The sequence below is a fragment of the Rhinolophus sinicus genome, linkage group LG02 (assembly GCF_036562045.2).
Source record: "Rhinolophus sinicus isolate RSC01 linkage group LG02, ASM3656204v1, whole genome shotgun sequence".
NCBI lineage: Eukaryota > Metazoa > Chordata > Mammalia > Chiroptera > Rhinolophidae > Rhinolophus > Rhinolophus sinicus.
Genome location: NC_133752.1, coordinates 182445288 through 182467113, shown reverse-complemented (window position 1 = coordinate 182467113; position 21826 = coordinate 182445288). Strand labels below are relative to the sequence as shown.

The following is a 21826-nucleotide window of genomic DNA, read 5'->3' as shown; positions in this document are numbered from 1 at the left end:
AAGTTTGCCTTTCAGGGACAAGGTATATCTCCATTTACTCAAATGTGCCCATATGTCTCTCAGTTTTGTAGATGTTTTTCCATGACTGTCCCTACTTCTCCGTAAATGCTTCCTCTGACATTTATATTCCTCCCTCTTGTGTGGTATTACTGATTTAACTTCAGCCATCTTGTCTTCTCTACTCTATCACCAGATTGTAAACTGGAAGACAGGAATTATAGTTTATATTTCTTTTGTATTCCCCTTTCACAACTAGCAGTGTTATGCATATACCTGAATAATAGCTGTAGTCTAGTAGAAATGCCATGGGGACAAAGCATGAGGAAATTAGGATGGTGAACCCATTCTGACTATTCATAGCTTTACGTATGACTTTGAACTATTCACTTAACATCCTTCCCACCCCACACTATACCTTGAGCCTCAGCTGAATGAGGCTGTAAACATCTAAATAATAAAGCTGCTGTAAAGATTAAAAGGTGAACTGTTCATAAGTTTTCACACACATATACATAGGGTGACCTGTACAAAAATGTTCACTGCATTGTTTCCAGTAGTAAAAAAAATTGGAAAGAGCATAAATATCCATCAGCAAGAGAACGGCTACAATAAAGAAATAGTATATTCACAATTGAATATGATACAGCACTTAAAGTGAATGAATTAGGACTATATGTATTCATATGGGTAAACTGAAAAACATCATATTTAGCAAAAGAATCGGGTTGCAGAACAATACATACAGCTTGATAAGATTTATGTATGTTTAAAGGTATGCAAAACAATGCTACATATTACCACTGATATTATAATGCAGGGGTCAGCTAACTATGACTCATGGGTCAAGTTCAGACTGCCATGGGCCACATTTGCCCTTTTGTTTACATATTATCTATAGCTGTTTTCATGCAATAGTAGCAGAGTTAAGTAGTTGCAACACAGACCACATGGTCTGCAAAACCTAAAATATTCAGGAGCTGGCCTTTATAGAAAAATCTGGTGATTCCTGCTGTAACCCACAGAGACATGCACAAAAGTACTGAACCTACATTCACAACAGTGGTGCGGAAGGTCTAGGTGGGTACCTGGGGAATTTCCATGGCAACTGAAATGCTCTCCTTCTTAAGCTGGGGGGTAAATACAAGGCAGTTGATTATATTACTTACTTTTTTGCATGTAGGAAATATTTTGTAATGAAAAAGATTGAATGAAATTATGTATGTGAAAAGCTCCTTCATTTGTAAAGATATATAAGCTTACTGAGAAATTCTCTCTTTTTTACACACACACATTTTTGAGACTTTGAGGAGAAAGCAATTTCTTCCCAAAATATTTGGAGACCCTAACTGTGGTCAATGAGGTGCTAATGGAAATTTTGGGTGGCACAATGAAATGTACCTTCAAGATTACTTTAATGAAAAGGTGGGACAGGGAGGGTAAGCAGTGAAGGGAGGAAGAATATTCAGGAAATTTGTTGCTGAAGTGAGGTTACCAGGTGCATATCAGGGTGGTATCTGTAGAGATGGGATGGACTTGACTCCAGCACAGAGAAAGGAGCAAGGGGAGGAAGAAGTCTGATGATCCAAAGTTTAAGCAGGGACAAAAATGTTTATTTTACTTTATGTTTATTTGTAGGATTTGTAACCTAAGTCTCCATTTAAGGACCCAGGAATAACTTCAGAAACGGTATGTGCTGTTTGTTTTTAATATGATAAGACCCATAGTGACTAGTAGTTTGGACTACCACTTTCTGGTTATCAATTTTACTTGTTTAGACACTGTGTGTCACAGGAAGTTCATGGGCTAGAGCTTCTCTGATTTAGCATAAAGCATTTGCAAGCAGAGACCTTGGAAACACCCTGCCCCCATTTAATAGCTTTGACTCTGATTTAGAAGAATCTCAGCTCTGAGAAGATAAAGATAAAAACCAGCTACATGTGCTGGTTACCTAGAAACTCTTCACACCCAAAGACAGCGTCCTTGGTGACACTTTTCTTACATGGATCTAGTTGTTGATGGCAAAGCATATATTTTGTTGGATGTCTATGTAACCCATACTTAAAGGGCAGAAAAAAAGTGAACTTCTAGCCATCAACATGTCATGCCTAGGGGAAGCCCTGGATTCAGCCCAAGGGCAAGAAGAATGTTCTTAAGGAAAAAGAAAAATCATGATCCTTCAAGGAGCTTATTGGAAAAGTCACAGAAGGAAAACCCCAGGAAAATAGTGTGGAGACTGCTGTCATAGAGGTAAGCACCAGTTTAGGAACACAAGCAAGGACATTCATTCTCTTAACATTCACTAATTTTCCACTCTGTATTAGGCTTGGATCTCGGTCTTGGAAATAGAGAAATGGATGAGGCAGAAGGGAAAAAGAAAACAATCACTGTCTTCATGGGGCTCACATTCTAGTGGGCAAGATGGAGAATTTGCAAGTAAACAAATGATAAGATTTCCAATAAAGGCTAACGTCCTGTGGTTGGACACTATTTTGGAGAGGGTGATCTGGGAGGAGCTCTTGGAAAAGTGGACATTTGAACTGAGATGTGGAGGAGAAGAAGGAGTAAGCCATGCCAGGGAAAAATAAATCTAGGCCGAGAAACAAGTGGGCAGCAAGTACCAAGGGCCAGGGCTTGGAGTGCTGGAGGAAGAGCAAGAGCCCAGTGAGCCTGGAGAGGAGTGAGCAGGAGGGAGGGCAGGCAATGAGGTCTGAGAGAAGGCAGCTCTCCTAGCGCCTGGCGACTGTGCTCAGGAGTTTGGGTTGTATACTAAATGGACGCCATCGGTGGGTTTTAAGCAGGGCCGTGACTGGGAGAGTGAGGGGAGTCTTCCTGAGGGTGGAGAGCTGATTCTTGAACTTGGTCTTGAAGGAGTAGGAGTTAGAGTAGGCAAAAGTCATGCAGTGGGAATGGTATAGGAAGGGAAAATAGCATGCTGTGTTCTGAGCTACCAGAAACCGTTCTCTATGCTGCGTTACTGGATTCAGCTCAAATCGGTGGAGGGGAGGTGGCCTGTTCAGGAAATGGTGTCAGCAAAATTGGCTATTCCTTTGGCAGGGAAATAAAAATGTCCATCTTGCATCATTCTTGAAAATAAGTCTCAGGTGGATTAAAAACTTTAAAATGATGAAACTATTGGGAGAAGCATGGGGGAATACATTTATGATCTTTATGAATGTAGGGATCAAGAAGGACTTACTAAACGAGAAATAAATAGGAAAAGAATTAACTTGAGTACATTAAAATCAAGACGACAGAAATCAAAACACCACAAACCAAGCTAAATATATGGAACAAACTGGGAGGAAATGTTTACAACATAAATAACAGCCAAAAAATGACTATAAACAATATGCAAATAACTCCTATAAATAAAAAACAGAAAGCATAAACAATCCAGAGTAGAAATTGGCAAAGGATACAAATAGGAAATTTACAGAAAGGGAAATACAAGTGGCCAATAAACATACAAAACATATGAAACTGATTAACAGTTAGAAAAATGTAAATTAATATAACTAGATACCATTTCCACCTACCAGATTGTCGAACCTTGTTAAGTTTGATAATATTAAAAGTTGGAGTAATTGTAATGAAATACATGGTCTCATACACTGCTGGTGGGAGCATAGTTTTTAGTCCTTTTGGAAGACTTTTTAGCAGTGTATATTAAAATAAAATAAATTCTCATCTTTATTTAGGTATCTTCCCGGGGAAACTTTTGCCCATGTGCACAGGGATGTTGATTGCAGCATTGCTTCTTAGGTTAGATGGAAATCACCTAATGACCATCAATAGGGAAATGGCCACATATGCTGTGCTCCATCTATAGCATCAAATATTAGGCTGTGGTTGAAAAGACAGGTGGTGTTATATATATTAACACTGAAAGAGGAAAGTAGAGGAGAATAGGTTTGGGGAAAGGAAAGAGAGATTTTAGACTTAGTTATAAGGTTGCAATTTTTTTATGAGATGAATGCATTGAGGATATCATTCCCCATTCTCCATTTGGCCAATTAGATAGTTGGATGTTGTAAGCAGTGACATTTAAATTCTTGTGGAGAGAGAGTTGTTGTTTATACCATGCTTCCCCGAAAATAAGACCTAGCTGAACAATCAGCTCTAATGCATATTTTGGAGCAAAAATTAATATAAGCCCTGGTCTTATAGTAAAATAAGACCCGGTCTTGTATTATATTATATTATATTATATTATATTATATTATATTATATTATATTATATTATATTATATTATATTATATTATATTATATTATAGACCTGGTCTTATAGTAAAATAAGTAAAATTATTTTACTATAAGACCCGGTCTTACATAAGACCGGGTCTTATATTAATTTTTGCTCCAAAAGATGCATTAGAGCTGATGGTCTGGCTAGGCCTTATTTTCGGGGAAACACGGTACCCCATCCCCACACGTGCACAACCTCCCCCATTCTCCACACCCACCAATTGTGCATTTGTTACAACTGATGAACCTACAATGACACGTCATCATCACCCAAAGTCCACAGTTTACATCCGGGGTCACTCTTGGGGTTGTATATTCTATGGGTTTTGACAAATGTATACTGATAGGTATTCACCATTATAGTATCATACAGAATAGTTTCACAGCCTAAAAATCCTCTGTAAAACGCATGTTTTTTGTTTGTTTTTTTTCAAACAGTCTCAAAGGGTTCCTGGCCCCTTGAAGCCCAATCATGGCCTCAGATTCAGAATATGGGTTCCAGGAGAATAAGGATCCCCCACACAACCACTTTGGAGTGCTGTTACTGTGTCCTGCCCTCTTAACCCTGGACCACAACCAGCGTTAGCTCCTTAAGCTACAGGCTGGTGTGGACTTGGCATCTACATTGAGCATTTCCATAGCTTTCTAGGAAATGATAGCAGGTAGTTCTCTGCTTGGTAGGGGAGCTCTCAGCCCCACAACAGTGGGCTTTTCTCTGATCAGCACGATCCCTCAGCAAGACTATTGTCTCCATGGGCAAGTAACTTATTTACCATGTCTTCTAGATGACCATGTTAAATACATTTGCCAGGACTTGAAACTGCAAAACTATGCCGTTTCTCCTTGTATTTGAACTAGTGACATTAATTAAAGTACAAAGGATTCAAGCTATCCCCGGATCATTGGGACCAGGAAAGAGCCTTCTAAATCTTTTTCAAATGGGAACCCAAATCTCAAACTTCTATTAGGATTTTATCTTTCAAAAAGATTAATAAAAATTTATTTTATATTCATACATATTAAATTGAGTCACCAGCACTCTGTTATAATTCTTAGACCTAACAAAGAGCTGGCCAGAAATGATGCTCTCTTGTCCTGGGGGCAAGTATTTACTCCTGGGCAATATTTTATTTCCTGTGCACTATTTCACTTTGCAATCAAGTTGTGTTATAGCAATGTTGTACTGACACAAATTTACAAAGAGGAGAGAAAATAAGAATAGCAGACGTTCCTTTAGTGCCAAAATTGTAAGGAGAAAACTAAGGGAAAAACATCACTCACTATGGATGGGCAAAGGGGTGATGGGATTACGCAGAGAAGAGCGAAGTGGGAGAGAAAAGAGGAGGGTAGATATTTTTCTATTAAGGATGACTTTTGCCTCCCATGAAGCTTAGTGGCTACGGACACTCATACAAGTTGCCTTGTAACTACATCTCCACTGATAGAAAATATAGGAGCAATAAAAAAATACCTGGGAAGAAGAAAATTGTTCCTATTTCTTTTAGCCCCTTCATGATCTATGTTGCCAGAATTTAAGAGAAAAAATGAGACTGTGAGCAAAATGAAAACACTCCCTATCAAGAAAAGAACAGATATCTTCATTCCTTCCTATGTTTACCCACCTAATGACATGAGCCTTTTGCATTCTCATGGCACTCATAACCCATAGCCTCTGTGAACAGCAGGAATTCTGAGCTCCTCTCAGACGTCCCTAATCACAACAGCGTGGTGGGTTTGTGCAGTCCTTAATTAAGATGCTGATAACTGAACTCTCCAATCAGCTCTCCTAGACTGACCTCTGGGTTAAAGCAAAATGTGCTGAAAACTTTCTACTTCCCCTGCTCGTGGTGCAGTCATTAGAAAATGCCCTACTAGATTTTACGAATCTTCACAATTGCATTGGGGCTTAACAAATCTCCCCTGTCCAGCTGAAATGTTTGCAGGCTGGTACACCTGCTTTCCCATCATTGCAGATTTCAAATTTTCTCAGCCTCCAACAATATCGAGGTTAGCAAGGAAGCCAGAAGACCTGCCCTCATATTCAGGTCCTGCTACGTCCTAACTGTGTGACCATCCACAGGTTATTTGTCCTCTTTGAGCCTCAGCTTCCTCATCTGCAAAATGAGTCTCAGAAAAACTTCCATGCAGGGTTATTGTGAGAAGGAAACGGGCCATTTAGGTAAAGCCTGTGTGACGTGTTAGTAGACATTCAATCAGTTCCATTACACATACCCATGCACGCACACATTTCTTTTCCTCCCCAAGTTCTCAAGGCCTCACAACTATTGGGTGTTCCATTACAGTCTGGCCTGATTTAGGAGATGTGGAAATAGGAGGAAGGACAAAGATTACATTACTTTCCCTCTCCACCTGGGGGGAGAGGGCAGAGGTGTGTGCTGGAAAACAATGCTGCAAGTCCTGAGGAAGGGTCTCAGGACAAGAGAGTGTCATCCCTGGGCCAATATTTTATCAGCTAACTTGGAATTGCATCAGCCATGTTGCAACATTCTCAGCAAAACAGAAGAGTCCACGGTGCAAATGGCTCAGGTCCAAAATTGGGGGGGGGGGGGACTCAAAGATGAAGGTGTGCATCATTGAATAAATCACAGCTGGAAACCCAGTGATGGCTCCCCAACATCTTTCCCTACCCCTTTTGTCAGTAATACGTAGGGGGTCTCTTAGGCCGTACCAGTGGCAACACCAGATTTCTTAGAAGCTAGGGGAGTTTCTCAGAGCCAGAATCCAAAGTGAATCATGCACATGCCTCCCGTCCTCTGCCCCTCACTCCTAAATAAAAACTCAATTGAGAGAAATGACCCAGGCTTACCTCCTAGGTGCTAATCCACTATGGCAGCAAGCAGACAAGGAGATTCCTGAGCTGTAGATTCAGATCTTGGACAATTTTAATCATAAAGTTCTTCCTAACATTTTCCATCTTTTGAAAATATTTCCATCTGCTATTAATAAGAGAAATGGAAAGCAACAGAAGAGCTTACAATGGAAGTCAAAAGAGAAAGCTTTTTAAACCTACTCTCCTCCCAGGAAAAACTTTCAATGAAGTATACTTTAAACATTGTCCTATTCCTAGTTTCTAAGTCATCTGACATGGAACTCACACCAGGATTTGATAAATGACCAAAATATAGCACACGATATAGGTCAAATTGTCTATGGAATCAGAACAGAGACACTTCCGACATGTACTGTCTCCAGCGATTCTCCTGGGTGACGATGTTAAAAAGATAGTCCTAAATAATTTTTCCATAAGGTCAGCAACTTATTTTTCAATAAGGTAAGTCAGACCCATTAACTTTGACTTCTTTTCGTTTGCCTTTGTCATTTTTTTTTTAATTTTCAGGATTTCATCTCCAACACTACTAAGTTAGAATTTATTCTCCCACCAATTCATGATTGAAAGAGAAACTTTAAATGACGACTTCCCCTCCGTCGCCTTGAGCTAGAGAGACACCCCACTCCCAGAGGAATCAGGTACTCACTCCGATTGTCTCAGGTCAGAGATGAACTTTCAAGGCCCTGGGAGGTTTCTGAGTCCAGTCTTCCTCTCCAAATCCCAGCGATTTTTCTACAAATGCTCAGAATCCGGGTTTGTTTTGGGGTGACTCCAGGAGGAGGAGGAGAGAGTTCTAGCAAAAGCCGTGGATGATCACAGGCGGCCTTCCGGCCCAGCAGCAGCATCTCTTCCTTGGCTCCGTGCCTCGTGGACACAGATTAGTCATTAACAATCCTTTCCCTGCTAAATGATATAAACATAGACAGGAACCTTGGGAGAGCCTCGAGATTCCCAGGATGCACTCCCAGAGCCCCGCAGTAGGGAATGTGACAAAGCAGAGGCGCCCTGAAGCTCATCTTTTAAAACACTTCTCCTCAGGCTGCATTTTGGGAGTTCTGTGTACCCAGATTTCTATGCACATCATCTAAAAGTGAACTGGGACGGTGGTCCCTCTCTCTCACCAATTTCTTTGAATAGTTCCAACCACCTCCCGGGAACTGAAGTTCGAAACTCTGAGCCTTCTCAGAGTTCGAAACTTCTAGGCCTTCCCTCTCCTGGGCTTCCTATATCAAGTAATAACCGATTTGTGTGGGTTCTTTTTTTGGAATGATTCTTTCTTCCAACCCACCCTGTTTTTCTGCTAATTTAGGCCTACCACAGCTCCTTTCTGAAGAAAAACACTGGCCCTATAACTCTTTCCTCCTTTCTTGTTTTTTTTTTCTCTTTTCCATATTGCATGGCGATGTAAAGTGTGGGCTCTGGTCAGATGCCTCCTCATTTGTCACGATCTTCAGCGAGACACAGTCTCTCTGAGTCTCAGTTTCCTCATCTGTAAAATGGGATTGGAGTAACTACATCATGGGCTGCAGTGAGAATTCCATGTGTAGTGAAAAATGTGTAAAAAGTCTAGAAGAGTGCCTGACATATAGCAGGCACCCAATACATTTCAGCCATTATTATTTGTTTCCTTTATCAAGTGAGTAAATATTGATTGGGTGTCACAAAGTATGTACCCAGCCCCTTGCTAAATAGTCTCCTAATAAAAAAAATCCACAAAGGTTCCCATTATCTAAAAACTAAATGGAACATGCTATGTATGGCCTGACGTTTAGAACCCCTTTCACCCTAACAATCTATCCCTAATCTAGCATTCTAGCATTTTCTGACATCCTGTCTCTTCAGAGGCCCAAACCTCTGGCCCCACCTGTGCAGAGCTCTCCTGCCTCCATGGACTTGCACAAGCTCCTCCTTTTACCTGAATTACCTTCCTTTCATAGCCGCACGGCTTCCAGACCCATCACAAATGCTGAGTTCTCTCTGAAAGGAACCCTATTCCTCTTCTGCCCCTAGTCTCCTCACCGAACTTCCCTCATCTTTTATTTCTTTCATTGTCCCTTAATTCCTCCAACCTTGTATGTTATAGTTGCAAGAACAAAGTTTCTAGAGGACAAACATGGGAGCAGACTTTCCTTTGTTTCCATCCCTGGACTTGTCAGAGTGTCTCCCATGGGAAAGGTATTGCATAACTCTTTGTTAACTGAATTAAAGAGTGAGCTGAGAAAAGAACAATTTTCCAAAGTAAAATGCCTGTGTACACACACGGGTATGTGTGTTTGTGTGTATGTGTGTGTGTGCACAATACTCCCCATTGTAAAGTAAGCTAGTGGAAGGCCACACTCAAACATGTTAGGAATGCTGTATTTTATTTCTCTTATTAAATAGCACATGTAGGTCCTACACGCTCACACTTCCTACCCCTGTGGGTGCCCAATATACTGAGGCACACTCCCTTACACAGGCTTTGCCACAAGGAGGACAGGGCCCCAGCCCTGTAAATTCTCCCTCATCCATTTGAAGAGTCTTTACAATGACACTCCCCATGCTCTGCAGCTCTGGGCTGCCTGAGGACTCCTGCATGAATGCCCAGTCCAATTCTTCTGTGATGCCAAGAGTCTACACTGTGATTTCATTCTCTCCAACAGCAGTTGGAAGTGATGGTTAAGGATACAGACTCTGCAACCTAGCTCCTGGGTTCAGATCCCAGCTCTGCCACCTACAAGCTGTGTGACTCTAGGCTTTTGGTTATTATCTCTGTCTCGGTTTCCTCATCTGAAAAATGGAGATGTAATTACTACCCATTTCATGGTGTTATTGTAAGGATTAAACGAATTAACATATGCAAAGTATTGTGCATAGAGAGTGCTTGATACACAAAATTGCTCTATAAGCATTAGCTGTTCTTTTTTTTCCCCTCTGGGCATTTCACACCATCATATTTGCCCAGCTGGACTAAGATCCGAAGGATCTCAGGTACGTTGGAAGTGAAACGTAATGAGGAGGAGAAAAGGGAGCCTTTCAGGGGAAGGAAGAGGGAGCAGCAAAGGCTCTGAGGCAGAAAGAAGCTTAGAGAAGCTCCTGAAGTAAAGAGAAGACCAGTGTTTTTCAACTAAGAATGTGGAGGAGGCACGGAGAAATCGGGGTAGGATAAGTGGGGGCAGTGGTGTTCTGGCAAATGTCTAACAACCAGCTATCAGAGAGGGATGTATACATACATACATACATACACACACACACAAGTATATTTAAAATTTTTCTGAGATAACAAATGTATAACTAATGTTTTAGAAATAATAAAGTATATAATTTTTGTGTATTTCTGTGCCAATTGATTGTCACAGAATTCTTTCATTGAGTTCTGCTGAACTGCTGTATCGGTAACCAAGTTACGGTGTCAGTTCAACCTTGATTTGACAAATGGAACTGCATTCCAGACCACTAATTCTTTTCCCAATATGTTTATTATCACGGAATCATAAAGGCGATCAAATGTTAAACTCTTACTTGCGTACAAATTATATTCATTAAACTAAACCCTCTTTCAGCTCCAACACTACATATGTTGGAAATTCATTTATCCATCAGTGACATGAGCAGCTTCTTTGCTGAATCAAATCATGTTTTTGAATACTGGAAGAACATTTCTTCAACTGTCTTTTTGGTGATCTTCACAATGTAACAGCTACTAAAACGACACACTTTTAAGTTTAACTTGCATTAGTAACATGTTCCCCATTGCATAGATCAGAGCTCAGCAAACTTTTCCTCTAAGGGGTCAAAAAGTATTTTAGGCTTTGAGGGCTGCAAGTGGTGTCTGTCATGTTTTACAACAGTTGAAAAATCTAAAACCTCTTCTTAGCTGGCAGGCTATACAAAAATATCCAAGACCAAATTTTGTGTGATGGCCCTAGTTTTCCAACCCTAAGGCCTGTCGCTCTCTTTGGGGAGGAGAGGGCAATTTTGCCCCCAAGGGATGTTTGGTAATATCTGGAAACAGTTGTGGTTGTCATGACTTGGAGGGAACGCTATTGGCATCTAGTAGGTAGAGAGGCCAGAGATGCTGCGAAACATCCTACAATGCACAGCACATCCCTTCACAACAAAGAATTACCCAGCCCCAAACGTTAATAGTACTGAGGTTGAGAAACCCTGTCTTAGACAATCAATGAAGCAATAATTTGAGTCTGATTTACAGATTTGAGTTATTTCCATGGTGCAAATATTCTCCTGGTCAAATTCAAACTATCAACACGAGGTCACTTAACAAGAAGTTGGAAGAGACATACAGGAACACGCCATTACTTAGTATTTCCGCCACACAGAAACCACGTGAGCATAGATAAGTGTTACACATAATAAAATAAGTAGAATATGATGAGTTTTGAGTATTCATTACCTTTGTTTTTAAAATGTATTTAACTGTAAGTTTATGTAATTATTCTTTAATAGTGGCTGTGTTTAACAACCAGCTCAGAAGTTTAACACTTGGCTCTCGTGACTCAGAGCAAGTCGACTCAGCACCCCATTGCGGGGATGAGGGCTTCTTATGTGTCACCTTTACAATTTAGGAGCCAGCTAGGAAGTACTGTCTCCACTTTATGAATGAGAAAACTAAGACTTAAGATTCAGTGACTCATCAAAGCCCACAGCTGGGCTTTAAACTGCAGTTCGTTTTCTCCAAAACTGATGTACTTTACTCCACTATCAACTCAGGCAAAGTGAGATCAAAATATTTCCTCCACGAAATGCCTATCAGTCCTGCAATACTGTAATTAATTGCTGAATAGTGTAGCGATGAAGGAGGATATCATTAACATATTGTTACTGATCAACTCTGGTGTAGCATTAGGTATGTAGCAGAAAAACCATTCTGCCAAAAAATGATCTCCGTCCATAGAGGTTATTATTTTTTGATTAATGCTTTGGCTTCTTTACCTTCTCTAGGATCTTCCCACATACACACATTTTTTTTTTAATTGAAAAATTTCCCCACCTACCCTAAAAAATGAGTTCATCACAGATCAGAAACTACTATCAAAGATCCTGAAGCAAATGGGAAGCAGAACAGGTAAACTTTGAATGTTGCTATAGCGAGGGTACGGCCTCGCTTAGGGTCGGGAGCCGGGGCGCTCAGCTTCACAGGGTGGTGACCACCAGGGGGGCACTGAAATGCACAAAGGGAGGAAAGGGGTGAAAGCATGGATAATCAAGCTGGCCTCTTTCCCCATGGGCTCAAGCCTGGCTGTGAACGTGAATCTCTGTGCCAGCATTGAATCAGCTGATCAGAAGCGTGTCTGCAGTGGTCCTTACACTACAGGTTTAAATAACTTCTTTTCTGTGGTTAGGTACAACAACTCCTCTCAAGAAGCTGTACTCTGAGAACCAGAAAAAAGTCCAAGACCCAGGGCCATGTGGTAGGTGGCGGTGCTGGAAGCATAATATTCGAGTCAAGGGCCTGGGTTCGAGTGCTGACTCTGATCCTGCCACATGACCTTGAGCGAGTCCATGTTAGTTTTTTCCCCTCAAAATAATATCATCATGGGGAAAGAATGCTTAGCTCAAAGGGTTATTATGAAAACCAAAGTGAACTATCACATGAAAATGCATGGTTCAAAAAAAGGAAAGGGAAGGGAAGCAACTGGCAGGCCCCATCAGATGTAAATCTTTTAGAATCTAGAAGCCATATGGGGGCCTGACCCATCTCTCTGCAATCAGCTGTTTTAAGTGACTAAGTGAAGTCATTGAGTCTACATTGGAGAGATTGCCTTCCTATAAACAGAGACTACAGCTCAACCTTCATCTGAACATAGACAGTCAATCCTCGTGATCAGAACCTCCTAAAAAGAAAATATTCACAACCTGTTTCATCGAATATGCAACCCATAAGATAAAACCTTACTATATTTTACTTAGGAAGTCTCAAATTAGTTCCTCCACTGGTCCTACATCACATACACTTTGCTTCTGTGTCTTCCTTGCCCCTGTCTTTTTCAGAAGAGTCCTTTGTTGTTGTTTTTAATTACACAAGTAGTAATCGTCATTGTAGAAAAGTTAGAAAGTACAGATAATCATAAGGAAAAAAATTCACCTATATTCCCACAACCCATAGATTCATAGAATACATTACTAACACTTTGATATATTTTCTTCAATACTTTTTAATGCTACATAGACACATCCACGTCTTCTCTTTTCATAAAAAAATGATATCATATGGTATATACTGTACTGAATCTGCTTTTCTCATTTAATGTTTCATAAATATTTTGATATTACTAAATATTTCATTACATATATAACATGATTGAATAGTGGTATACTATTTCAATTCATAGATATATGCCCTCATTTGACCAATCCCTTGCTATTGAACCTTTGAATGGTTTTCAGTTTTCCTCCATTATAAATGATATTGCAATGCATCCTTTGTAGCTAAATCTTTGACTACATCTATGATTATTTCCTTGGCCTGGTTTTCTAGAAGTGGAATTATTGGATCAGAGTGAATATATAAGGTGTGATCAAACAATACAGTGAACGCTTAAATAAATAAAAAATATTACAGTAAAAGACACATTGCCATTAATCTCCCTCAAAATACTCCCCCTCTCTTTGAACACACTTAACCCATCGATCTTGCCACTTTCTGAAGCACTTCTGGAAGTCTTCTTTCGTGAGTGTCCTTAGTTGCACGTAGTGGCTGCCTCAATGTCCTGAGTTGATTCAAAACGTTTACCTTTCATGGTCATTAAGACTTTGGGGTAGACCCAGAAGTCGCATGGTGCCAGATCCGGTGAATAAGGTGGATGAGGACACACTGTAATGTTTTCATTTGACAGAAATTGCCGTACCAGAAGGGATGTGTGACACGGAGCATTGTCATGAATAAAGGATAAAAACACTCACAAAAGAGGACTTCCAGAACTGTTTCAGAAAGTGACAAAAACGATGGGAAAAGTGTGCTTGAAGCAAGGGGGCCTATTTTGAGGGGGATTAATGGTAATGTGTCTTTTCTGTAATACATTTTTTTTATTTAAACATTCACCATATCTTTTGATCACATCTCATATTTTTAAGATTCTACAGTAAATTTAGCAAACTGTTTCAGAAACATTGTACCAATTTATATTTCCCCAATAGTATCCAAATGTGTCTATTTCTTTCTCTTTTGCACATGGAGACCTTGATGGTTCTTTTTTCAAGATAAGTTTTCCTGTGAAATGCCTCCAGTTCTCCCTTACCCCTTGTAACAGAGAAGCAACATGGACATTCAAGCAGTGTTTTTCGAATTGTGTGATATGCCCTATTAGTATGGTTCACAAAAATTAATTTAGTGAGTGGTGGCCAGCACTTGTTTCCAATGAAATAGTATATTTTTAAAAAGCATAGCAAATATTTGCATTGCAAGTAGAAATACAAGTACCAATTAATAGAGCTTTTGTTTTACTTATATATGTGTGTGTTGATGAGACCTAGATTTCAGTATAAGACAGTTATAAGGTCACAGTTCAGAATGTTTGAAAAGCACTGATCAGTCAAAAGATCATTGAATCAGGGCCCACGAGACTAGGATTCTGGACGTAATTTGGTGGAGAAGGAAGACAAAGGAAAGAGCAAGGACACACATGCCATTTAGGTTCTTTACTGGAAAAACATGTTGATGGAAATGTGATAGAACTCTCAAAGGGACACAATTCACTACTTTAAAAAAAAGTGCAACATAAGTCATGGTGTAATAATAAGGGAGATTATAAATTTCAGGGTGTGACAAGTAATCTGTACCTGTCTTCCCCACATCTTTCTTCTCCACATTGTATGTATGGTTATACATCTGGCTTCGCCTCTCCCCAGCTGTGTTTTGGAACTTGATCAACTCATTTAATTTCTCTAAGCCTCAGTTTCCCCACCTGTAAGATGAGGATGTTCAACCAATGATAGCCAAGTTTCCTTCCACGTCTGCAGTCCCAGGGCTCTGATGGAGGGACCAGCTGTGCTGTGATCTGTTGTAGTTCCCAGCAACCCACTGACAGGGCTGTCTCATGAGTGTGCAATCTGTTTAGTCACACAGGGTCCCTCACTTAGAAGGAAGGCCCTATGCTTGATTTAACGCTCTGCTGTCATTCTTTGGCAATTCTTAATTTTTCAACAAAGGTCCTTGTATTTTCATTTTTCACTGAGCCCCACCAGCAATGAACTGGACCAGTCTATTAACTCAGACAATATGAAGTCTTCCTGATAGGAAAGTAGAATTCTTTTCTTGGGCACTGCTGAGAGCTGAAGCAGTGACTTTCCATCTTGTTGGAAAAAGTACAGCTGCTTAGAGGGCTTTAGATATACACCATTTCAAAAGTCTGCTGTGCACTAGAACACATAGGGAATGCTGTTTAGAACTTCCATTCTGCCCAAGGCGTGTGTTCAATTGTTTCTGTCCCAGCTGGAGTGGACTGTCCAAACTGCATTCAACTCTTGCAAAAAAATAGCCTTAAAATAGGATGACCCGCTTCATACCATCTGCTGCTATCTGGGTTAAGTGCATGAGACACAATCACAGCAGGTTCTCGATGAAAGATACAATAGAAAGATGAAGGTCAGTGTTGGCGTAAGTGCTATATTATGACCAACCTGCATTGAAAACCCAAAGGTTTCCAAAAAGATTATTAATAGGTACACAAAGGACCATGTTTGGGGACACGGCCCATTTTATATTTGGAAAGTTCCCCATCTGTTGCGGTAACTTAGCTGATTGCTCAATGCTAAGTTCTCTGTCCTCAATGGAGATAAAGCTACTTATCAGTAAAGTATATTTTTAGTTTTACAATGGTCGGGATGATGCATCTACACTATTCCTTTTGTGTTTCAGGGGCTGGATATAGGTCATGACCATGGAGCAGAATCAGATATGATGAAAATCATGATGTTGGTCTCCTTAGAAATGAATCTGATACAGAGAAGTCAACAAAGTACTTAAAACTTAGGTCTTTACACATAGAACGAGCATGTATTAGGATTCACTATTCAAATGCTTGTAACCCTTTTGCAGAATTACCAAATCAGACATGATTCGCATGAATGTTATCTCTCCCCTGAGCCCTCAAAGAACCCCATGCTCACCCCTTTCAAAGGACTTGTTAATCTTTATTACAATTGTTTATTCCCTTATCTGTTTCCTTCACTAGTCTACAAGCCCCTTAAAGACATGTACTATTGTGGTGTTTTTAATTTCTGAATTCCTAACCCTAGCACAGAACCAAGCCTGCTGTAGGTGATAAAAAAATCTCTACACTAAAAGAATGAATGGTATATGATATATAAAGAGCTCCTACAAATCAATAAGAAAAGGATCAACAACACAAAAGAAAAATGGGTAAAGCATATAAAAAAATGGTACAGAGAAAATGAAGTACAAATAACCATTAAACATACAAAAAGACATTGAAACTCAATCACAATAAGAACCATAATAAAAGACAAAAAATAAAATATAAATGGCTGTTAAACACATAAAAACGATATTCAAACACAATCATAATAAGAGAAATGCAGGTTAAAACCACACTCAGACACCATTTTCACCTATCAGATGGGCAAAGATAAAAAGTTCGTGAACATACTGTGCCAGTGAGAAACGAAGAAACAAGCACTTTCATATATTGTTGGTGGGGATATAGATTGGCACAATGTCGAAGGAGGACAAATTGCAAGGGTGCAAAACATTTTACCTAATTCCACTTCCAGGAATTTATCCTAAAAGATATATGCACAGGGCTGGCCCGGTGGCTCAGGCGGTTAGAGCTCCATGCTCCTAACTCCAAAGGCTGCCGGTTCGATTCCCACATGGGCCAGTGGGCTCTCAACCACAAGGTTGCCAGTTCGATTCCTCAACTCCCGCAAGGGATGGTGGGCTGTGCCCCCTGCAACTAGTAACAGCAACTGGACCTGGAGCTGAGCTGCGCCTTCCCTAAGACTGAAAGGACAACAACTTGAAGCTGAACAGCACCCTCCACAACTAATATCGAAAGGACAACAACTTGACTTGGAAAAAAGGCCTGGAAGTGCACACTGTTCCCCAATAAAGTCCTGTTCCCCTTCCCCAATAAAATCTTTAAAAAAAAAAAAAAAAAAAGTATATATATATATATACTTTTTTTTTTTTTTTTTTTTTTAAAGATTTTATTGGGGAAGGGGAACAGGACTTTATATGTAGGCACAGATGTGAGAACTGGTGTGTGAATAGAGATAAATTCACCAGATATGCTCCAGAACTGCTATATTTACTATATATTATTAAAATACTGAAATTCTTACTTATTTATTGGTAAATACTGGTGCTCTGAGCCCACTTGGTATCTTGCTGCTGCCCTGTCATCCAGCTCCTTCCCCAAATCCCCAGACCTTGCTGCAATCCAGCAACTCAACAGGTAACGCCTGATGCTCAGTACCATGCTTCAGGGCTATAGCCAGTATCATTCTGATTGGTCTGTGCTTGTGTTGTAAGGGTTGTTAAATATCTGGCCATCACTCCTATGTTTAGAGTTATTCACTGTACCATAAAATGCAATAGCAAAACTTGGGAAACAACCTAATCAAAACTGACATTTGAGAACTACCATGTGCCAGGCACTATTCTGAGTACTTTACATTGATTAACATATGTAATCCTCACAACATCCCAAGCAAGGAAATACTACTGTAATTCCCATTTTACAGATAAGAAAACTGAGGCACAGAGAAGTAAGTTGCCCAAGGTTATATCTAGTTAATAAGCGATAAGACAAAATTCTATCAAGTTGATCTGATTCTAAAGCCTCTGCTCTTACAACCAAATGTCCTTCCGTAGGGATTGGTGAAATCAATTAGGGTGTATATCCATGGAACGGAATATTATACAGCCATAAAGAAGACGAGGGAACTCTTTACAAACTTATAATGGACTAGTATCCAAGCTTAACAGCAATTGAAACGAAAGTACACAAAAATGTGTGTCTTTTTTTAGCTCATTTGTGGATACACACATGCATGTGTGTGGGGGGCATGTGTGTGTATTTATCCACTTGTATGTGTGTATACTATGTGCACAGACTGCCTGTTTTAAAAATTAAACTGCAAAATAATTTTTTAAATGAATGATGTGATATGACAAAGATTCTGAGGCAGAAAGTCCAAAGAGCTTAGAGAGAAATAGAAAAGTTGTGCAAGTGGTCAGAGGTAGGTGAGAGTCCATCCTCCTGGTCGTCAAGGAGAGCTGAGCCTTTGAGCAGAGGCTTCAAAGAAGGGAAAGCTGTGAGGTTATCTGGAGAGTGGGAGCATTCTAAGGGGAGGGGCAGGGGGAAGAAGTCCATGACAAATTTTCACACAAAATGAGGTGAAGGTCACTGGAGGTCCCTGTGTCCTCTACAGTTGTTAGCAGAAGCACAGAAAGCTAAGATCTGGGAGTGGAGGGACCTGGGAGGGGCTGTAAGGGGCCCCTGAGGCTGAATGCAGATGAGAAGTCCGCCCAGTGGTGCCCATGTTAGAGAATTTCAGAGGCATGTAAACCGGAAGTGCCTGAATCTTGTCCTATCCCACATCCAATGCTGGTAAGGAGTTAAGTCGTGGAGCCATTTTCAAAGGACTGGGCAAGAAACAAAGAACTAATTAAAGGGTTGGGGAAAATAGGACTAAGGAAAATGGTTCAAGGAGCTGAGATTGTTGGTTCTGAAGGAGGGCAATGACTGTCCCCTGCTTGATGAGGCATCATTGTCAGTGGGATGGTGACCAGCTGTTCTCTGCTGCCACAAAGGAGACAAAGAGGAAAGGGGCTTCAACTGCAGCACGAGCAATTTAGATTTAGAGAAAATCTTTTCATCAGAAAAAATGATAAAGTTGTTAAATATGGAGGGAACAGATTCAAATAGGGTCCCTAAATTGGACCTGATGAAGCAGTCAACCTGGGTTTGAATCGGTCACCTTTTCTGTATCCCAGTGTTTTCATCTTACACTGTGGGTAACAATACCAACCTCATAAAGTTGTTTTAAGGGTTAACAATACCCTGTGAGTAAAGTATCTAGAGCAGGGCCTAACACATGTATAGTAAATTCTGAATAAATAGCAGCTATGTTCCTTTAGGGCAAAAGTAGGCAGAGTCTATTAACTACCTGAGTGATTTAGACCGTTACTTATTATGGTCCCTTAAGGTCTCTCGGATTCAAGCAAATATCCCAAGTACTTCATCAATAGTTTTATGTCTCCATTTTATAATGAAATTCTAACGTTTCTGGAATAAATATTAGACCATTCATCTTAATGCTTTGGTTGTAAGGAGTTCTGGTGTCAGTCATGTTCCCAAAAGTCACATTTTTAGCAACCTCACCCTCTGGAGGAGTGCTGTGCAGAGCAGGGTTTTTCAAATATTTTGGACTGTGACTCACAGTGATAAATACATTTTATATCACAACATAGTACACACACTTCCATATACATGTAACTGAAATGGAAGTTTCCAAGAAAATGCTTAGGCTTTCCGTGTGTCATCATCTATTCTGATATTTTCTATTTTATTTTACTCTAATTTTCTAAAACACTGGTCTTAACCCACTAGCTTTATATCATGATGACCCACAATGGATGGCGACCCAGAGTTTGAAAAACTTGTGTAAAGTTTAAGAGCTGTGACTCCTGACTACACTGGGTGACTCTGGTCAATTTTCTTAACTGCTGTGGGATCAACTTCCACGTCTGTAAAAAGGGGATTGTGTAAGTGATCTATCTCTTAGTGTGTTGGGAAGTTTAATTTAGGACACCAAGTACACAGTACCTAACATGTATTTAATAGACCACCCTCAATAGAAGTGGATTATGTCATTAAAATGGCTGTGACGAAGTCCCTGCACTGAAGTTGGGCATAGGTCTCAGTCCAGAGCCTATTCACTGTTATATGGGACAAACGTCCCTGGTCCTGATGTTTGGTTTCCCCACTAACAGCACATGCTCACCAGGAAACCAGAAAAGAACTTAAGAGCAAAGTGAGAGGGAGCAGCAATGCAAGAGACCAAAGCACTCCCCCAAATGAGAAGGCTGTACTTAGTGGTCAAGTCCAGATGAGAAGGAGTGCTCCAGAGCTGCAGGGAGAGGTAAATTATGTCCTGCATCCTTCATTTAAAAGGCAGAGTGGAACAGAATATATTTCAGGGAAAATATTCCATTCCAAGTGGCAAAAATACAAAAATAACTAAACATTCTGTTTCTTAAAGGAATACATCTCTTTTTTTTTTCACATGGTTATTCTGAGTTGTTGTTTTTTTCAATTCTAGTTGACATTCAATATTATTTTATGTTAAGAGTACATTCTGCATGTTGAGAAAATCATTGTGAAAGAGCTCTTTTTCCAGCTAAGATGAAGGAGAGAAAATATCACCATAGTTTGAAATAAATTGGCAGGAAAAAAACAGGTGGGCATTTCACCCATAAGTATGAATCCTACAGGCTCCCTTTTGACCTGGCAATAAATTCCTCGCCTTGGTCCCAAAAGACCTAAATACAGTTTTCAAATTTTGCTTCTCTCACTTTGAATCATGACCAGAGCAGCAGGATATTAATGGACGGATCATTAGTGTGTGTTATCCCTCTGCTCTACAGTCTCCCTCCAAAAAAGCCGCCACTCTCAGCAGGTAGATAAATCTTATGTATTTCCCTTTCTTTGCTCTCAGCACCCCCACCAACCCCTCAAAACACACACACACACACATCTAACTAAGAAGAAAGCAGAAGATAGCCCTCTTCAAAGAGATTTTACTGGCAACGAGAGTTGAGAGAGAAGAGAAATGCCTTCGGGGCAAGATGAAGATTTTAGAGACTGAGACTGAGGAAAATGGTGCCAACACTGCATCCTCAAACTTAATTCAAAATAGAAACAATACTAATCCATAACATCAACCAAAAGATTTCCAATTAAGTTTAAATTTTTCCTTTTGATCAATAAAATGTTTTGTAATATCAATTCTTTTAAGTTTCTGTGTGTGTGTGCGTGTGCATACACATGGGCCCCTGCATTGCTAGTGCCCTAAGTGCTTATTCTGCCTTTGGGTTCATCTAGCACTTAATGCTTCAGAGGAAAGATATTCCCAAGACTGGAAAGTGGAAAGTTAGTGAGAACTCAGGCCCCACTCTGCTTTGGGTAGTGGGGAGAATTTCTGAGGGAATGGCTTCCAACAGTTTCTAGAAATTTCAGGCTCCAGACCCAGGGGTTCCAAGCCTTGCCAAAGATTTGAGTATTCTGAGTGTGGCACAGAAACCACCGAGGTGCAGGGAGGGCTCCTGCAGGCTGAGACAATGGGCAACCCAGGGGTGAACACTGTGGTTGGTGCCCCGTGGTTGGTGAAACTTTGACCCTGTGGAAGAGCTGGACGTAACACTGGGAAGAGTCCCAATAATAACCAAGATTTCATTTCTTCCCAGCTTGGCAAAATGGAAAAGAAGACTGTTTTTCACGCATTTGAGTTTCTGGCCTGATATTTAAACCTGCTCACTGCTGGCCCCATCACCTCAGTGGTACCTCTGCAGTTGTGGTTAAACTCTTCCTTCTTGGACCATGGAGCCGATGGCCTTTGCGGGCACTGCTTCTACCACAGCAGGCAATTTTCCCCCCCGGGTCCAGCCCATACAACAGCCCTTGGGTGTAAGCTGTCAGGTTGGCATCTCACAAGCAGGACTGGAGCAATAGGCAGAAGGTGAGCTGAATCTCTATGCCAATCTC

General features: G+C 40.4%; 1 protein-coding gene across 5 annotated transcripts in view; it reads right to left on the bottom strand.

Moving 5' to 3' along the window:
- Positions 1 to 7926, bottom strand: part of NR1H4 (nuclear receptor subfamily 1 group H member 4) — a 67669-nt gene extending 59743 nt beyond the window's left edge. Inside the window, exons 1-2 of one of the 5 annotated variants that reach the window (XM_019732179.2) lie at positions 7744 to 7926; positions 7074 to 7203 (exon numbers count right to left, since the gene is read on the bottom strand). The gene's annotated coding sequence lies outside the window, so the exon portion shown is untranslated. The remainder of the gene's footprint in view (positions 1 to 7073; positions 7204 to 7743) is intronic. The other 4 variants (XM_074326209.1, XM_019732178.2, XM_074326206.1 and 1 more) reach the window with 4 other exon arrangements.
- Positions 7927 to 21826: the final 13900 nt, after the last annotated feature.